The following is a 6474-nucleotide window of genomic DNA, read 5'->3' on the forward strand; positions in this document are numbered from 1 at the left end:
ATTGTGCTTGTGATATGTTGTAAAATGTTGTATGTCTGTTAATGTTTCCCTCCTTTTATCTTTAAAATAAAAAAACAAAGAAACAAAAAAAAACAAACTCACTGAGAGAAGAATCAGGGAAATCATACCCTTCACAATGGCATCCAAAAGATACTTAGGAATCAATCTCACAAAGGAAGTAAAAGATCTATACATTGAATATTGAAGTACTGTTAAAAAAGAGATCAAAGAGGATTTCAGAAAGTGGAAGGATATTTCTTGCTCATGGATAGGAAGAACCAACATAGTGAAAATTGTCATACTCTCAAAACTGTTATACAGATTTAATGCAATCCCAATCAAAACACCTTTAGCATACCTAACAGAACTAGAGAAAATATTCCTAATATTCACTGGGAACCAGACGAGACCTAGAATAGCAAGGGCAATGCTGGGCAATAAAGGCAAAGCAGGAGGCACCACAATCTCTGACTTGAAATTATACTACAAAACTACTATGATAAAATCAGCATGGTACTGGCAAACAAACAGACCTGAGGATCAGTGGAACAAATTAGAAGATGCAGACACAACTACAACCATACTCAGCTACCCTATATTTGACAAAGGGGTGAAACATGTTCCCTGTATGAAATATAGCCACTTTAATAAATGGTGCTGGAAAAACTGGCTTTCCACATGTGGAAGACTAAAAGTAGAACCATATGTATCAGTATGCACTAAACCTAAGTCAGAATGGATTAAAGATCTAAATATTAATACAGATACACTAAATCTACTGGAAGAGAAAGTAGGTAGATATCTTGAAGACATAGAGGTAGGCACAGAGTTCATGAACAAAAACCAAACTGCATGGAAAGTACTTCAAAGAATCAACAACTGGGATCTCATCTCATTAAAAAGTTTTTGCACAGCAAAGGAAAGCACCAACAGGTGAAAAAACTCACAAACTCGGAAAAAGTTTTAGCTAGCTGTCGCTCAGACAAAGGACGTCTATCTAGAACATATAAAGAATTAAAAAAATCAGGCCCCCCAAATTCAAAGCGCTGATTGAAAAATGGGCATCTGAGATGACTACACACTTCTCAGATGAATAAATACAAATGCTAGATAAATATATGAAAAAAATGATCAACAGCATTGATCGTTTGAGAAATACAAATTAAAACAACACTGAGATTTCATCTCACTCCAGTAAGAATGGCTATTGTAAAAGAATCAACCAATAAAACATGGTGAGGAAACAGAAACACTTTTCCACTGTTGGTGGGAGTGTGGACTGATACAACCACTGTGGAAATGAGTGTGGAGATTCCTAAGAAAACTAGGATTAGAGGTCCCATTCGATCCAGCTATTCCTTTTCTGTGTGTCTTCCTAGAAGAACTGAAAACATACCACAGCTGCATATGCACACCCATGTTTATAGCAGTACAATTTGTAATAGCTAAACCTTGGAAACAGTGCAAATGCCCATCCACTGAGGAATGGATAAAATAGATGTATTTTTATACAATGGAGTATTACTCAGCTATAAAGAAAGATAAACTCGAGGCTTTTGTAGACAAATGGATGCAATAGGAGACTATACTCATAAGTGAAATAAATCAGACCTACAGTGTAAATATCATATTGTTTCCCTAGTGTAAGAAACTGAAAGAGTAAATAAAATTAAAAGGTACAATAGATATTGTGAAAGTGAAAGAAACTGCTCAAAAGGAAGAAGAGCTGGGATGGGGGAAAGGAGAAAAGAAGGAATATATATATATATATATATATATATATATATATATATATATGATAAATTATATATAACTAAGGTAATTGTACTACTAATTTCTGTTAATTCATTGAAAGGAACAGTTATTTGTTTAATTGGTTGATCAATCTTACATGCGTATATCTGGTAATCTCAGCAACTACTTTGAAGATAACAATATGCAATATAAAACTGTTATTAATTTGCTATCATTTTGTTTTGAAATTCTGTACCATTTTTACTGTTTTAAAAAATATCTTTAAAATAAACAAGGAAATAAAAAAAGAGCCCCAAATTCTCCTGTCACATTCTCAGTCCCAGTCACCAATTTCTGCCTTGACAGCTAGTTCACAAGGAGAAGTTGTGGTAATGCCAGACCTAACTTTGCCACTCTCCCTTTCTTCCTCAGGGATCTTGGTGGCCCCTAATAGGTTCAGCTAACAGAGCACGGGAGGAGGACCTTCAGATTTTTTCTATATACTATAGTTTGTAGTTGTTTTTCTGGGAGGGCTGGTGTACAGTAAATTAGTTCACCACTACTGAAAGTGGAAATTCTACTCATGGTATTGTATGGGAAAATGTGGCAAGTCGGTACTGAATTAGATGGGGAAAAAGCCAACAAAGAGACATGTATAACCTAGATGACAAGATTGCTTCCCAAATAGAAACACCAGAGGAAATATTCTGATCTCTCCATTTTCTTCACACACACATAATTTGGATTTAAGAGATTCTAGAAGGTAAGTTACAGGATCAGAACAGGCTTATGGAGAAATAATACCGATAGCCAATGATTAGATTTTCTGAAAGTAAATTTTTATGTTCAAGGGAGATGTCACACATACTACAAAAGGAATGTAAAGCATTGCTAACATTAGTTACATGAATCATACTGAATACTAAGGTAAGATATGCATCTGAATGAAAACAAATATAATATAAATCACACACAGACATAAACAAGATAATTAAAAACTTTCCAAACATAACCCTTTCTAGAAGCTTTAAAATGGTTCAGAAATTGGTTCATAACCATATACATGAATGACTTACAATGCGCCCACTGGTCAACCCAGTTTATGGATATGGACAGAGGGTTGTACTTTTGTTAAAAAGTCCAGTAAGTATGTTAAATGGCCACTCTGTACTAATACTGAATTTCATTGTAGAAGTCAAATTTCCCATAACAAACTGTTTCTTCTTTTTTTAAAAAAGCGTTTTTCTTTAGAATTAATTTTTGTCTGAAAAACAGAAAAGCAACTTTGTACTGCCTCGCTAGGTGACTGAGGTCCATATCTGCATTTAGCGTAGTTTTGGTGACATCAGCACCACCATTCAGGTCATAGACCCTAGGTGAGCCTTCAAAGAGACTGCACAAAGCCTCAGGAAAGATATAGCACAGAAAGCCTCATTTCCTTAGCAACATCTAATTTCATTCAACCTCAAATAAATTGTACATGCTCAGTAACTGAATTTAAAACCTGAGTCAAATGTTCACAGAGCTTTCTCTGAACAGAAGTTTATCAAAAGTTAGATCTATTTGTCAACACATGTATGTTCCTACCAACACACACACACACACACACACACACACACACACATACACATGCACACAGCCTAAATATAAGTAGAAAACTGGAAAGAAGCCAGGAATCAAGCAACAGGGGATTTATTAAGTAAAAATATATTTTATGGATGATTTTTTTAATAACACAGAAAAGATCAAGATCTAATAAATTAAAAAAATAATTTTCAAACACTGTGATTTCATTTTTATGAGGAAAAGTACCAAATGAGATAGTGAAATATGCATTCTTATTTTCCCAATTATACATTTGCATTTTCCAAATTTTTAAATCCAACATGGTGACAGGAGCTATTTCATATCTACCTATTTTAGAATCAATCATAGTTACCAACAATCCATAATATATTTCCATAGAGAAGCAAGGTGGTGCACAGAAAAAGGACTGGACTTAGAGTAGAAAGACTTGAATTCAAGTCCTACCTTCATACTTCTTGAGTCACCCTAGACAAGTCACCTTGCTTCTGGGGACCTCAGTTCTCTTATTTATAAGATAGAGCTTGTTTGTCCAAGGATGTGATGTGATGCATAAATTAACTTGGTTTGGCCAATTCACACTAGATGCAGATTTCAAAATGTCATGTTGTAAATATACAATTTTTGTCAGTTTAAAAGATAGAAGGCCCCTGGTAGCTTACCAGGCATGGTGGTGCACATCTTAAATCCCAGCACTCAGGAGGCTGAAGCAGGAGGCTGAAGCAGGAGGATTGTCACAAATTCAAGGCCAGCATGGGCTACATAGTGAGTTTCAGGCCAGTGTAGGCTACATAGTGAGACCCTGTCTCAAAAAATAATATTAAATTAAATTGGGAGCTTGTATTCCAAGTGTTTCCCCTTGGTAGAATGGTTTTACCCTATAGTGGGGAGATTTGAGAAGGATAGTGGATAAAGCAAAGATAACTGAAAGGAAGGTAGAAACAAGGCTGGAGGACAAAGGATGATCATGCATACTTTGGGAAACTAGAGAAGAAGGCAGAAGAAAAAGAATGAGTGAGTAAGCAAGGGTTATCTGAACTTGGTCTCGGTTTTGGGGATGGGATTAGTTTTCTGTGGCTGGGGTTCTCCCCAGCTGTTTAGAAAGGGGAAAAAAGATCAGGAAAAAGAGAACAGAAAAAGAAAGAGAAAAAGAGAGAGTAAAAGAACATGTGTGACCCCACCTATCTGCTTCTATTTGGTATGTCCTTGTCCCCAAGCACAACACTGGTTCATGTAACTTATCACCTGTTGGCTCATATTGTTATTGTTGCTTTAGACTTTTCCATATGGTTAGTCTCACCTGTCCATCCTGTGTGCGCTACGTGGGACCTTACTGTGTTGCTGGTGTTCCCTCTGGTTTCTGGGCCTTCCAGTGTGGTTCACCTCAGTTATGGGAGCACTGAGAGGAGGGTCATATCTAGGCCTTACCGCAAAGTTCACCTGGGTCACAGTAACAGCAACAAAGGGCTGCCCTCTGCACGCTTCACATAGGTTACAGCAGTGCTTGTGGGGTGGGCTGTCTTCCACATGGTTCACCTGGGCCATAGAGGCAGGGATGGGAGGAGAATATCAGATCTTGAAGACAGGATGACAGTTAGCAACCATGAAAGGAAAGATATTTGAAAAATAGCAAGGGCTCATGAAAACTCAATCCAACAGCTGCAAGATGATGCAAAAAATAACATAAGATTAATTAAAGTCAATGAGAAGGCCAGATATAGTGCAAAAGCCATAAAAAACATCTCCACAGAAGTAATGGCAGAAAACTTCCCAAACTTGGGTAAAGAATTTGACATACAATAAGTGAGTCATATAGAACTCCAAAGAGGCATAACTAAAATAAATCTGCTCCAAGGAATATAATAGTCAAGATTCCAGAAATTCAGCACAAGAACAGAATATTAAATGTAACGAGAGAAAAGAAACAAATCCCCTATAAAGGAAATCCCATTAGAATCACAGCAGACTTCTCAACACAAGACTTCAAGTCAAGAATAGCTTGGTATGAATTATTTCAGTGCTAGAATAAAACAACTTCCAACTCAGATTGATGAGGCCTGCAAAATTATCTTTCAAAATAAATGGAGATTAATGGAGATACAACTCAGTGGCATAAGTGTCTGCCTGGCAAGCACAAGGTCCAGAGTTTGATTCCCAGTACCACAAAAAAAAAAAAAAAAAAAAAAAAAAAGGAGATGGTTGAGCACATGGCCCTCTCCATTTATTTTGAAAGATAAGTTTTCAACAACAACCATTGTTAATTTTCTATCACCTTGTCTGAAATTCTGTATTGCTTGTATTGTTTTTATATTATTTTGTAAATGTCTGTGTGTTTGTTAATATGTTTCTGTTCTTTTATCTTTAAAATAACAAAAAAAACCCAAATAAATGGAGAAATAAGATACTTCCATGACAAAGAACAGTTGAAGCAATTCATGACCACAAAAGCAGCTTGCCAAAATGTTCTAAAGGATATAGATTTTTATACTATAAAAGCTGTGTCCATTTATACAAATTTGGAAAAACTATATTTTATTCAAATAGGCTGAAAATTAAAACTTCTTTCCTAAAAACCTAACAAATCATCTTTTTAGTTCTTTCATTATCCAATAACATTGTCATTAAAAATATTAAAAGGCAATTTAATATTAATCACTAGCATTTATAAGATGGTAAAATTATGAAAAATTGTAGTATAAGAAAACTTGCCCTGCATTAGCACATGAGAATTGGAAGTGAGGCCTGGCCACTCAGCTCAGCACTGCAGCTCTGCGACAGATATGTGAGAATCTAGAAAGGCTTCTGTTTGGTCTTCCTCAAATAAAGAAGCAGTTTGTGACACATGAGAGAGTCTAGAAGTCACACCAGGTCCAGTATTACAAGGTCACTTGTTCTCATTCTTTTTCGTCTGACAAAGTGCTTCACTTAACCACTCTGGAAGAATTTATTTTCTTCATATCAAATGGGCTCAGAATTAATGTCCCATTTAAAAATTTTCATACCTGTCCAACCCATCCACTTGACAAAATACTGGGAGCCATCCTCTTCTTTTTGGATTTCCTATCTTCTGGTCCTCTCCCCATCTTTTTCTTGACAATATCTGCATCTTGGGCCACTCTGTTCTCTTCTTTTTTTTTTTTTTTTTTTTTTTTTTTT

General features: G+C 35.8%; 1 pseudogene; it reads right to left on the bottom strand.

Annotated features, from left to right (window-relative positions):
* Window positions 1-6239: 6239 nt before the first annotated feature.
* Window positions 6240-6474, bottom strand: part of LOC102018653 — a 9341-nt pseudogene continuing 9106 nt past the window's right edge.

The sequence above is a fragment of the Chinchilla lanigera genome, unplaced genomic scaffold (genome assembly GCF_000276665.1).
Source record: "Chinchilla lanigera isolate Chin_1 unplaced genomic scaffold, ChiLan1.0 scaffold00150, whole genome shotgun sequence".
In the NCBI taxonomy this organism is placed as follows: Eukaryota; Metazoa; Chordata; class Mammalia; order Rodentia; family Chinchillidae; genus Chinchilla; species Chinchilla lanigera.